The 14,262-nt window shown below is 42.5% G+C and overlaps 1 protein-coding gene across 9 annotated transcripts in view; it reads right to left on the bottom strand.

Moving 5' to 3' along the window:
- The window catches only part of gab1 (GRB2 associated binding protein 1), a 234,172-nt gene that overhangs the window by 119,995 nt on the left and 99,915 nt on the right, over positions 1-14,262 (bottom strand). The window contains exon 1 of one of the 9 annotated variants that reach the window (XM_033012807.1): positions 8,746-8,847. The exons of the other annotated variants lie outside the window; for them this stretch is intronic. The gene's annotated coding sequence lies outside the window, so the exon portion shown is untranslated. Of the gene's footprint in view, positions 1-8,745; positions 8,848-14,262 lie in introns of those variants that run through there. 9 annotated transcript variants of the gene reach the window in all.

Below are 14,262 nucleotides of genomic sequence, written 5' to 3'. Positions count from 1 at the left end.
AGAAGACCCTAATGGGAGTTATCTACAGGCCCCCAAACAGTAGCTTGGATATGGGGTGCAAGTTGAATCAGGAATTAAAATTGGCATGTCGCAAAGGTAATGCTATGGTTGTTATGGGAGATTTCAACATGCAGGTAGACTGGGAAAATCAGGTTGGGACTGGACCCCAAGAAAGGGAGTTTGTGGAGTGCCTCCGTGATGGATTCTTAGAGCAGCTTGTACTGGAGTCTACCAGGGAGAAGGTAAAGGAGCCATTAGGAGGTAGTGACCATAATATGATAAGTTTTAATCTACAACGTGAGAGGGAGAAGGGTAAATCGGAGGTGTCGGTACTACATTTGAGCAAAGGGGACTATGGAGCCATGAGGGAGGAGAGTTGGCCAAAGTTTACTGGAAAGATACCCTAGCAGGGATGACAGTGGAACAACAATGGCAGGTATTTCTTGGAATAATACAGAAGGTGCAGGATTGGTTCATTCCAAAGAGGAAGAAAGATTCCAAGGGGAGTAAGGGGCGACCAGGGAGAATATAAAAATAAAAGAGAAGTATAACATAGCAAAGATGAGCGGTAAGTCAGAGGATTGGGTAACTTTTAAAGAGCAACAGAAGATAACTGAAAAGGCAATACGGGGAGAAAAGATGAGGTACGAAGGTAAACTAGCAAAGAATATAAAGGAGGATAGTAAAAGCTTCTTTAGGTATTTGAAGAGAAAAAAACTAGTTAAGGCCAAAGTTGGACCCTTGAAGACTGAAATGGGTGAATTTCTTATGGGGAACAAGGAAATGGCAGATGAGTTGAACAGGCACTTTGGATCCGTTAACTAAGGAGGACACAAACAATCTTCCTGATGTACTGGCCAGAGGATCTGGAGTGGCGGAGGAACTGAAGGAGATTCACATTAGGCAGGAAATGGTGTTGGGTAGACTGATGGGACTGAAGGCTGATAAATCCCCAGGGCCTGATGGTCTGCATCCCAGAGTACTTAAGGAAGTAGCTCTGGAAATCGTGGACGCATTGGTGATAATTTTCCAATGTTCTATAGATTCAGGACCAGTTCCTGTGGATTGGAGGGTAGCTAATGTTGTCCCACTCTTTAAGAAGGGCGGCAGAGAGAAAACAGGGAATTATAGACCAGTTAGCCTGACATCGGCGGTGGGGAAGATGCTGGAGTCAATTATAAAAGATGAAATAGCGGCATATTTGGATAGCAGTAGCAGGATCGGCCCAAGTCAGCATGGATTTACGAAGGGGAAATCATGCTTGACTTAATTTTCTGGAATTTTTTGAGGATGTAACTAGGAAAATGGACAAGGGAGAGCCAGTGGATGTAGTATACCTGGACTTTCAGAAAGCATTTGATAAGGTCCCACATAGGAGTGGGCAGAATTAGAGCACACGGTATTGGGGGTAGGGTGCTGACATGGATAGAAAATTGGTTGACAGACAGGAAACAAAGAGTAGTGATTAACGGGTCCCTTTCAGAATGGAAGGCAGAGACAAGTGGGGTACCACAAGGCTCGGTGCTGGGACCGCAGCTATTTACAATATATATTAATGATTTGGATGAAGGGATTAAAAGTAACATTAGCAAATTTGCAGATGACACAAAGCTGGGTGGCAGTGTGAACTGTGAAGAGGATGCTATGAGGATGCAGGGTGACTTGGACAGGTTGAGTAAGTGGGCAGATGCATGGCAGATGCAGTATAATGTGGTAAATGTGAGGTTATCCACTTTGGTGGCAAAAACAGGAAGGCAGATTATTATCTAAATGGAGTCAAGTTGGGAAAAGGGGAAGTACAACGGGATCTATGGGTCCTTGTTCGTCAGTCTATGAAAGTAAGCATGCAGGTACAGCAGGCAGTGAAGAAAGCGAATGGCATGTTGACCTTCATAACAAGAGGAGTTGAGTATAGGAGCAAAGAGGTCCTTCTGCAGTTGCACAGAGCCCTAGTGAGACCTGGAGTATTGTGTGCGGTTTTGGTTTCCCAATTTGAGGGAGGCCATTGAGGGAGGCTATTGAGGGAGTGCAGGGTGGGTTTACAAGGTTAAGTCCATGGGTGGCTCGACTGTCAAATGCTGATAGAATGGAGCAGCTGGGCTTGTACACTCTGGAGTTTAGAAGGATGAGAGGATATCTTATTGAAACATATACGATTGTTAAGGGCTTGGACACGCTAGAGGCAGGAAACATCTTCCCGATGTTGGAGGAGTCCAGAACCAGGGGCCACTGTTTAAGAATAAGGAGTAAGCCATTTAGAACGGAGATGAGGAAAAACTTTTTCACACAGAGTTGTGAGTCTGTGGAATTCTCTGCCTCGGTGGAGGCCGGTTCTCTGGATGCTTTCAAGAGTGAGCTAGGCAGAGCTCTTAAAGATAGCGGAGTCAGGGGATATGGGGAGAAGGCAGGAACGGGGTACTGATTGTGGATGATCAGCCATGATCACATTGAATGGCGGTGCTGGCTCGAGGGGCCGAATGGCCGACTCCTGCAGCTATTGTCTGTTTGAATTTGATATGGTCCTATGATTTAAACACTCTAACCTGCTGTACAGATTGCTATTCAACAAATTACTAGTTAAGACACATATGACAAACCAATGTATACACAATAAAAGGCAAACATTACTGTTTAAAATCATTCCAAAATAACTACAGCCAATGTATAGAGCCCATAAAAGTCATGGAATTTCTCTACAAATCATATTGAGCGATTTACTGCAATAATCAGATGGATACAATTGATATTTCTTGTGACTAAAAGTCAAAATTTTCATCAACTGGGCTAAAAGTCATTTTTCACACATGTTCCTATAGCAGTCGGCGGTTAATGAGGTGAAGAGATATGGAACGATAACAATTTACAATTTAGCTGCAGTGTAATTGGAGTAGCTCAGATATCAATCTCTTGTGTCAACTTAGTTGAGATTTTAAATAAATTCCCTTTCCTGTGTTTCCAACCAATGAATTTAGTCACTGAAATGGAATGTCCATTTTGGTGAAATTGGAGAAAATATTTATTAGAAATACTGTTGGTGGATTTCATTCTCTTATCTTTTGCTCCATTTATTTTCTTGTTGGATCAGGCAGGCACCAAATGATGGGCAAGCTTGGTTGCTCTCTCTTGCTTCTGTACTAGATTTCAAACCATTTGGTCTGTCAACTTTGCAATTTGCCCATCATAAAGTCTTTAATTAAGATGATAATAATGTTAGGGATTGATTGATGAACCTCATTAATTTATTTATTAACATTTGCACAGCAGCACATTGGGCAGCGGTAGAGCCACTGCCTTACAGCGCCAGGGACCCAGGTTCGATCCTGAGTATAGGTGTTTGTCTGTACGGAGTTTGTATGTTCTCCCCGTGACCTGCGTGCGTTTTCGCCGAGATCTTCGGTTTCCTGTTTACGATTACAAGGTTAATTCCCGGGATGGCGGGACTGTCATATGCTGAGAGAATGGAGCAGCTGGGCTTGTACACTCTGGAGTTTAGAAGGATGAGAGGGGTTCTCTCCAAGTTTGCGGATGACACTAAGCTGGGGGGCAGTGTTAGCTGTGAGGAGGATGCTAGGAGGCTGCAAGGTGACTTGGATAGGCTGGATGAGTGGGCAAATGTTTGGCAGATGCAGTATAATGTGGATAAATGTGAGGTTATCCATTTTGGTGGCAAAAACAGGAAAGCAGACTATTATCTAAATGGTGGCCGATTAGGAAAAGGGGAGATGCAGCGAGACCTGGGTGTCATGGTACACCAGTCATTGAAAGTAGGCATGCAGGTGCAGCAGGCAGTGAAGAAAGCGAATGGTATGTTAACTTTCATAGCAAAAGGATTTTTGGATTAAAGATGGAGCGTTCATTAAATGGGCAACATCACTACAGCATTGCAACCCACCTGAACCTAATCAACATCATAAACTCTAGTCTTTTACTTGTCCTTGACTCCACTAGCCCCTAGAGTTCTATCTAACTCTCTCTTAAATCCATCCAGTGACTTGACCTCCACTGCCCTCTGTGGCAGGGAATTCCATAAATTCACAACTCTCTGGGTGAAAAAGTTTTTTCTCACCTCAGTCTTAAATGACCTCCCCTTTATTCTAAGACTGTGGCCCCTGGTTCTAGACTCGCCCAACATTGGGAACATTTTTCATGCACAGACACACATCCCAAACACAACCCATACGTTGCCAGCTGATGAAGCAGGATTCAGGCTTAACACCTTGTATTCCGTGGGTCCAAATGGTTTAAAAACTAACAGTAGAAAACCTTTAGCCAATTAACCCAGTGAGTGTGCTGGATGTTACCTTATACAAGACAGCACTAGATTTTTTTTTACCATGTCATTCGCACATTCTAAAATGTCATCAACTATTTTAAAACATGAACTATTCTTGAAAGAGCCAATAATAAAACATCAGCCTGTTTTTGGTTTAACTAATCAAAATGAATAATCCTCGTGTTGAGATTTCAAAATCAGATAATTTGAAAATGCTTGGCTAACATCCTCAAACTAATTTTCATTCTGCACTCTCATACTACACTCTAATATTACTTATTAAACTTATTTAAACCATATCCAAGAACTAAATAAAGATTATAGAGTTAGAACAGGGTGTTTAATTTCACATTACCAAAGAAGACAGAGTGCTGGAGTAGCTCAGCTGGTCAGACAGTGTCTCGGAGAACATGGATTGGCAATGATTTGGGCCAAGAAGCTTCTTCAGACTGATTCACAATACTGATGTTTAAAAAAAATAGTCCTTGCATCTTTTGACTGCAAAACTGCTTGCAAGGAATGAAGCAGTTTTCACCTCAAAGACAAATGAAAAGTGAAATGGAAGGGGACTGATTTCATGACAGCCCCCACCACTTCAAAAAAATATTTTGAACTGAAACATAGAAACATAGAAAATAGATGCAGGAGTAGGCCATTCGGCCCTTCGAGCCTGCACCGCCATTCAATATGATCATGGCTGATCATCCAACTCAAACAAAACTGAAGAGAAGGCAGTAAATGCACCCATCCTTGAATTCAGAACAAATTGTACTCTGGAGCTAAAGGTGGAGTTCTGGTCAAGCTACATTGGCGTGTGATGATGTCATGTTCTGCAGCTAAAACAACCTGCTTTAGATTACTTTGTATGCTCAAAAACAAATTTACTACTGAATTAAGCTTATTTCTACAATGTGCTAACAATTTCTTTTGACTTCATCAAACTTCGCAAAAAATCCAACTCTCCTTGGATTTGCTTATTACTATACAGCGCGAGTTACCTCATACATTCAGCTTAATGCTTCAAAATCCAGCAATGAACACAAAATATTTACAACCAATGGTTGGGCTGGGCGATCGTTTCGCCGAACACCTCCGCTCGGTCCGCACCAACCAACCTGATCTCCCGGTGGCTCAGCACTTCAACTCCCCCTCCCATTCCGTATCCGACATCTCTGTCCTGGGCCTCCTCCATGGCCAGAGTGAGCAACACCGGAAATTGGAGGAACAGCACCTCATATTCCGCTTGGGGAGTCTGCATCCTGGTGGCATGAACATTGAATTCTCCCAATTTTGTTAACCCTTGCTGACTCCTTCCCTTCCCTTCCTACCTCAGCCCTCGGGCTCCTCCTCCTCCTCCTCCTCCTCCTCCTCTTCCCTTTCTTCTCCCCGCCCCAGTGTGAACTGTGAGGAGGATGCTATGAGAATGCAGGGTGACTTGGACCATGGTTGGGGGAGTGGGCAGATACATGGCAGATGAAGTTTAATGTGGATAAATGTGAGGTTATCCACTTTGGTAGCAAAAACAGGAAGTAATATTATTCTCTAAATGGTGTTGAGTTGGGAAAAGGGGAAGTACAACGGGATGATGAGGTTCATCAGTCAATGAAAGTAGGCATGCAGGTACAGCAGGCAGTGAAGAAAGCAAATGGCATGTTGGCCTTCATAACAAGAGGAGTTGAGTATGGGAGCAAAGAGGTCCTTCTGCAGTTGCACCGGGCCTTAGTGAGACCACACCTGGAGTATGGTGTGCAGTTATGGTCTCCAAACTTGAGGAAGGACATTCTTGCTATTGAGGGAGTGCAGCATTGGTTCACAAGGTTAATTCCCAGGATGGCGGGACTGTCATATGCTGAGAGAATGGAGCGGCTGGGGTTGTACACTATGGAGTTTAGAAGGATGAGAGGATATCTTATTGAAACATGTAAGATTGTTAAGGGTTTGGACATGCTAGAGGCAGGAAACATGTTCCCGATGTTGGGAGAGTCCAGAACCAGGTGCCACAGTTTAAGAATAAGGGGTAAGCCATTTAGAACGGAGACTAGGTAACACTTTTTCGCACAGAGAGTTGCGAGTCTGTGGAATTCTCTGCCTCAGAGGGCGGTGGATGCCGGTTCTCTGGATACTTTCAAGAGAGAGCTAGATAGGGCTCTTAAAAATAGCGGAGTCAGGGAAGGCAGGAACGGGGTACTGATTGTGGATGATCAGCCATGATCACATTGAATGGCGGTGCTGGCTTGAAGGGCCGAGTGGCCTACTCCTGCACATATTGTCTATTGTAATACAGTAAATAATAACACATTCATTGTTCAAACTTTCAAGGTGTTATCTTCAAAACAAAAAAAGTCTTTCTGATTTAGCCGACTTTATCTGCAGGTTTTACAGTCATGATCGACTGATCTGTAATGTTACCACATAAGTATTTGTTAGTAACGCAATAGGGTTGAATGGCAACGCAACATAATTTAAAAAAAATGTTTGTTTTACCAATTTGAGAAAATATGTAAATGCTAACACACATTCTCAACCACCAAACTAATGAGCTTGCCATTTTTAGAGTTTTCAGCTTGTGAAACCGCAGGATGGTTTTACAGTCAAACCTGTTTACAATCCTTGTTAATCTCTACTTAAGGTCACGTTTTACAGTACTGTTATGCTTATTCATGTGGTAACCAACTGACAAGCTCTGCATATTTTTCTTCCATTGTCATTTAATGCTTTTTTATGCAATGCTTTATTAAGTAGAACAATTGATGTGGGGCAGAGAGTGTCGCATGTTGGAGCGATATCCTATAACATATCTGTCGGATGCATTACCATGGCACATTAACACACCCTGGGTTCTTGTGATAGAACAATTTTTACTCCATTTCTGTTTGAGCTAACACACACCGATTCATAATTTAAAATAATGTCCGCTTCACAAAAACAACTACATTTTCCTTCCGTTAACACAAGGTTGAGATATTTGTTTTTCTTTGCGATCCCAAAACAAACGGAAAAGAAACAGGGGTACATTTAGCAAAAAGTGGCAAACTGCGCCACCAGAGAAAAACAAAATCACTTCAACCATTGTAACAGTAGTTCAGAGCACAATGGGAAACTATTTTCTGCATGTGTGACTACACAAATCTCAAATGATCAGGTTTTATTTTGTATGGGTCTTCCAGGAAGCTCAGTCATGCACTAAGCAAAACAAGGAAAAAAACAAGCTTGCTGGAAGTTTCCACTTAGCTGGCTATCATCCTGATCATCTGTTCCTCACACACACACACAGAATGGCCCAGTTTCCTGTTTTCAAAGGATTTTCACATTTGTTAGTCTCAAAGTTGCAATATAAAAATAGCACAAGGCTCTCGCCCAATTGCAACAACTAGCTTCGAGCAAGGAAGATATTCCAATGGCATCACAACTAATTTATGATTCAAGAACGGACAATGTACACAAGTGTCTCCCACTAATTAGATTTCTAGAGTGTACACTTGACAACAGACCCTCTTCTGTGCACAGACTAAACTAACACTAGTACATTGCCATGTAGCAAAATACTTAACCTACAGAAAGCAACAAAAACACCTCCGAATACACAGGTTAAACAATAGATCGCACTACACTACGGAATCCAACTTTCAGAATAAGATATTAAGTGTTTAAGAAGGAACTGCAGATGCTGGAAAATCGAAGGTACACAAAAATGCTGGAGAAACTCAGCGGGTGCAGCAGCATCTATGGAGCAAATGAATTAGGCAACGTTTCGGGTCGAAGCCCTTCTAAAGACTGGAAGAAGGGTTTCGACCCGAAACGTTGCCTATTTCCTTCGCTCCATAGATGTTGCTGCACCCGCTGAGTTTCTCCAACATTTTTATGTACCTTCAGAATAAGATACATTGACGGAAAACAAAACTGTGGATATTTTTTTTTTAAGAAATTAAAAAATCCAAAATTTAGGACTTCTATAACAAAGTTCTGCATTAAAATTATATATTTTTCTTAGTTATACTTGCTGCACAAAAGTTTTTCCCAAGGCATAGAAGTTTCATTAAGGAGACTGAAACTAACATGTGTAAAAGTTACTGGCAATCGCGATGAATTCAAGTCTCAGTCTGACATAAAGTAGTTGCGAACACATCATTAACTACAACCACTTCAAAGACAATGGACAGGAGCCTTACAGAAAATATCACCATTCTTACAGGCTTTCAAGTTTGCACAAACTATTTTGCTTTAAACATCTAACGGCCACATTTCAAATAACTGTACATTCCACATCACTGAGGGAAAGGATTTCCACCTTTTGTGGAGAAAACCAGGACTGGCTGACATGAGCGCAGCTGCAAGAATATCACACCGAGTCTCTCACTCTCGCTTTCACACATCTCCTCCTTTAAGGGAAGCCCAAAAAAACCCCGCAAGTCCACGTGAACGCCACGACTCAAAGTCTATCCGCAATCTGAAGTTATTTTCACCAGTTTTACCCTTCATTGCTTTGTGAATTCAGCCACGGCACCAGCTGTTCCTGCAGTTGTGCTTGCCCCACCACATGCAATCTGGTCACTTCCCTGCCCGCTTCCCATCTTTACACCACCCTCCTCCAAAGACCTTTGACCCACAGGAAGTAGACACAATGGTCTGAAAATAACAGTCACCAGCAACGGCAGCAGACTCAAATCAACCATGTCTATGTAGAAAACAAATAATCATCCCGTCTAAAATCAGCTTAGTCCATTATCATGTAAAGAACCACCTCACCCCATTGCTGCCCTCCTGAATACCCAACAAAAGGTGAGCTTCCTTCCCCACTAGATGTAACGGGTTGGATAGTAAAGTAGAATTCTGAATCCAATAATAACACATAGAAACATAGAAAATTGGTGCAGGAGGAGGCCATTTGGCCCTTTGAGCCAGCACCGCCATTCATTGTGATCATGGCTGATTGTCCCCTATCAATAACCCGTTCCTTCTCCTCATATCCCTTGATTCCACTAGCCCCTAGAGCTCTATCTAATGCCCCTGTCCCACGTAGGTGGGGCGCAAAGTCTCCAGAGGTTTCCGTTCAGGTTTCCTAAGTGGGACAGGGGCATAACTCTCTCTTAAATCCATCCAGTGACTTGGCCTCCACTGCCCTCTGTGGCAGGGAATTCCACAAATTCACAACTCTGAGTGAAAAGGTTTTTTCTCACCTCAGTCTTAAATGACCTCCCCTTTATTCTAACTTGATACGTTCAAGTGCAATTAATTTAAATCAGTCAGGAAAAGAATGTGCATAAGAAATGTTGTTGAGCAGATATCACTGGAGCGTAGAGTACAGTCATTGGAAATGCCTGAAGCAGAGCAATTTTTTAAGAGAGAAATATATAAATACACAAAGCAGAGGATACGGAGCTGTGGGGAATGAACAGGCAAGCAATTTGTTACTGGTCTCTCTTTTGGCAGATCAGTTCTGACTCACACAAACCAAACGACCAGGTCTCAGAAAAAAAGGACCTTGAAATAGAAAGTGAATGATAGAACAAAGCAGAAAACACCTCCAGAAAAATCACTGGTGTTCTACTTCAACATTCTGAGAAGGTGCTCACCAAACATGAAATCTTGGACACCAATGGTAAAGACATTGAAATATCCACGTTCAAATAATGCCCCCCCTCTGCCCTGCCTCTTCTTCCCTTCTCCAGCTTTCCCCCGCTATTCCATCAGCCTGCCTCTTCCCTCCACAGATGTTGCCGAAACCACTGAGTTCCTCCAGCACTATGTGTGTTTTGTTCATGATTGCAGCATCTGCAGTTTCTTGCGTCCCAATCTTGGATTGCAGTTGTGTAAATTTGACATGGGCCCTTCTGTATTGAAGTTCGGTGGATCTACACAGTATTTCGACTATGTAATTCTTCTCAAAATCCAAGATACTTTATTGATTCAGTTCAACACTTTGCAGAATGACTGTCGCCTAATAATCTCTTGTTCCCTGTAACCGCAGCCTGGCCCTCCCCTGCAGCACAGTTTACAATAGTACAACAAAACTGGAACTGCATATAAAGGTAGACAACATTTTTTATAAACAGGAGCATAAACATGGAGGAGCAGCACCTCATATTCCGCTTGGGCAGTCTGCATCCCGGTGGCCTGAACATTGAATTCTCCGATTTCCGGTAGCCCTTGCTGTCTCCTCCCCTTCTCAGTTCTCCCTCAGCCCTCTGGCTCCTCCTCTTCCTTTCTTCTTCCCGCCCCCCCGTACCCTGCATCAGTCTGAAGAAGGGTTTCGGCCCGAAACGTCGCCTATTTCCTTCGCTCCATAGATGCTGCCGCACCCGCTGAGTTTCTCCAGCAATTTTGTCTACCTTCGATTCTCCAGCATCTGCAGTTTCTTCTTGAACACTGCATATAAAGGTACAGATTTACTCGAAGGCAGATTATTTACTAGAAAATCACTGTGAAAAGGTGTTTCCCACCACTGGTAGCACAAGTTATGACACAGCGCCATATGCAGAAATAAATGAATGAATGTCTGGTATTACCTAGGTAAAACGGATAGCCAAATGAAGATATACGTTTGTCTGAGTTTTAGAAGTTTATAAAATAGAAGAAAGTAGCCAGCCTGACAGAACAGGCAATAGGGTGATTTCACGAAAGGTCACTGGAGCGTAAATCCCCACTCACGTGACCGAAAATTTTAACTGGGGGACAAGCGTCACTTCCAGTACATGTTAGTGGATGGGAAAACACGCACTTTCACACCCGTTAAAAACATTGAAAACGGCCCGTTTTTGAGCTGCAATTAACTGTGCCAGTCGGGGTGACCGTGAGGAACAGCTACCTAAATTTACAGTCCAAAAAAAAGATAGAAACTAAGGTAAATACAAGAGCGAGCTGAAGGTGTAAAATAAGCGGAAGTGCTAGCGGACTTTTTTCTTGGAGATTTAAAGATCCAAAATATCGGGAATTATCGCGTTTGCTCGCTGCATTTCATCAAAAGTGGCATTATTGACTTTTTATCTTTATTAATTTGTTAGATGAAAAGTTTTAAAAGTTAGAAACCCGTCAGTAAAATTGCAAAATCGCCCATGGTTCTCAGGTGGGTTTTAACATGCAAAATGAACACGCTTCTGAAGCTCCATTTACCATTTAAATAATCGTAAGCTTGCATCTCAGTAAAATTGATTTCCAAACGCATTGAGAGTTTACGATTATTTAAATGGTGAATGGAGCTTCAGAAGCGTTTTTATTTTGCATGTTAAAACCCACCCGAGAACCATGGGCGATTTTGCAATTTTACTGACGGGTTTCTAACTTTTAATACTTTTCATCTAACAAATGAATAAAGATAAAAAGTCAATAATGCCACTTTTGATGAAATGCAGCGAGCAAACGCGATAATTCCCGATATTTTGGATCTTTAAATCTCCAAGAAAAAAGTCCGATAGCACTTCCGCCTTTTTTACACCTTCAGCTCGCTCTTGTATTTACCTTAGTTTCTATCTTTTTTTTGGACTGTAAATTTAGGTAGATGTTCCTCACGGTCACCTCGACTGGCTCCGTAAATTGCAGCTCAAAACCTGGCCGTTTTCGATGTTTTTAACGGGTGTGAAAGTGCGTGTTTCCCCATCCACTAACATGTACCGGAAGTGACGCTTGTCCCCCAGTTAAAATTTTCGGTCACGTGAGTGGGGATTTACGCTCCAGTGACCTTTCGTGAAATCACCCTATACAAATAAGCTAATAGCATGGTCTCACAGAAAGAAATGTTGGTTCCTGCCTAACACCATTTAACTCAAACACATTTCACTTGCCTGTAATACACATTGCATTCATGAAGATTACATTAAGTAGATCACCATAGGTGTACTGTTGACACGGCAATAGCATTATGCTAGAATCTCCATTTATCTTTCAGTTTCATCTGCCCTCAATGACATGACATTTATAGGCATTAACAAATGTTTACGCTACATTAAAAACAAGTGCTTATATTAGTTATGCTTGAAAGAGTACAGGAAATGTATGCTACCATGATTTAACAGCTTTCCACTTAAATTTACATTATTCCCCCAGCAATTTCCTCGCTGGCATCATAATAATCAAATCTATACGGCAACAAATTGCTATTATAATATGTAAAGGAAAGAAAACGGGCAATTCCAGCCAGTTTGCTCCCTTTGATTCCAAACAAGCACACTTCTCTAACACAATACTCCTACTATTCTATGCTATTACCACTGGAGTCACATCAGGATCTTCGGACAAGTTGAAGGAAACAAGTGCTTTCCAACAGAGTAGCAACTTCAGACAACTGAACAAAATTAAGAATATATTAGCAAAATACAAAGTACTGGAGGAACTCAGCGAGTCAAGCAGTATCTCTGGAGGGACTGGGCAAACGCCATTTTGGGTCGGGGTGCTGCGTCAACCTGATTGTAGTAATGGGGGAACAAGCTGGAATAGAGGTAGGGGTAGGTCAAGGCAGAGCAAGTAACTGGTCCCTATCTAGCTCTCTCTTGAAAGCATCCAGAGAACCTGCCTCCACCGCACTCTGAGGCAGAGAATTCCACAGACTCACCACTCTCTGTGAGAAAAAGTGTTTCCTCGTCTCCTTTCTAAATGGCTTACTCCTTATTCTTAAACTGTGGCCCCTGGTTCTGGACTCCCCCAACATCGGGAACATGTTTCCTGCCTCCAGCGTGTCCAAGCCCTTAACAATCTTATATGTTTCAATGAGATCCCCTCCCATCCTTCTAAACTCCAGAGTGTACGAGCCCAACCGCTCCATTCTCTCAGCATACGCCATCCCGGGAATTAGCCTTGTAAACCTAGAATATGTTTGGCCTCGGTCACCCTGCACTTTTCACCTCCTCTCTGCACTCACTTCCCATCCCCAAGTCCCATGTTTCTCCATTTATTCCACTCCCTTTCCCCATATACCTCCCTCCTCTGGGTTCCTCCAGCAGTTGGCTTATTGCTCAATTCCAGCATTTGCACCTTTTCAGCAGCAAGGATGCATTAGTTCAGTTTATGTTTATATCTGTTTCCATCAAACTAGAATAAGAGAACTTATTCAAAATAGAACACGTATGTTTGTCTAAGTTTAGTTGCAAATGAGCAAGAGGTTTATGAAGTTTTAACCAATTGCTTTTAGAGAGCAATTTAAGGAGGAGGGAAAAAGACTCTCTCTAACTTCTACAGGTGCACAGTCGAGAGCATGCTGACCGGTTGCATCGTGGCTTGGTTCGGAAATTTGAGCGCCCTGGAGAGGAAAAGACTACAAAAAGTCGTAAACACTGCCCAGTCCATCATCGGCTCTGACCTTCCTTCCATCGAGGGGATTTATCGCAGTCGCTGCCTCAAAAAGGCTGGCAGTATCATCAAAGACCCTCACCATCCTGGCCACACACTCATCTCCCTGCTACCTTAAGGTAGAAGGTACAGGAGCCTGAAGACTGCAACAACCAGGTTCAGGAATAGCTACTTCCCCTCAGCCGTCAGGCTATTAAACCTGGCTCGGACAAAACTCGATTATTAGCAACCACTTTCTGTTATCTGCACTACCAGTTTATTTATTCATGTGTGTATATATTTATATCATGGTATATGGACACATTTAAAATGCCTACTATTTTCTGTGTGCTTAAGCAAAGCAAGAATTTCATTGTCCTATACAGGGACACATGACAATAAACTCACTTGAACTTGAACTTGAAATGTCAAGATTTGTCAAGGTCAGTCATGAAATCAACCACCATTTTCCACTCAGTACCAGCAGAAAGTGTTCCCAGATCATGTAAGCCATGCTCAAATGCAAAGTCAAGTTTCCTTTACCGTGTCCTACAGCATCAGTCAAAACACAAATTCAGATTATTCCATAATGCGTTGATGGCAACAGTACCTTCCTTGGAGCTTGCCCGAGTGACATTTCTATTTGACCTCAAATAGGGGCATTAGTCCATAGATTAATAACCCTGTCTCACGGTACGATTTCATTCCAAGAGCTCTCCCGCGTTTAAAAA

This window comes from Amblyraja radiata, chromosome 1 (genome assembly GCF_010909765.2).
Source record: "Amblyraja radiata isolate CabotCenter1 chromosome 1, sAmbRad1.1.pri, whole genome shotgun sequence".
In the NCBI taxonomy this organism is placed as follows: domain Eukaryota; kingdom Metazoa; phylum Chordata; class Chondrichthyes; order Rajiformes; family Rajidae; genus Amblyraja; species Amblyraja radiata.
The sequence above is the reverse complement of the archived record's forward strand: the minus strand, read 5'-3'. Positions and strand labels throughout refer to the sequence as shown.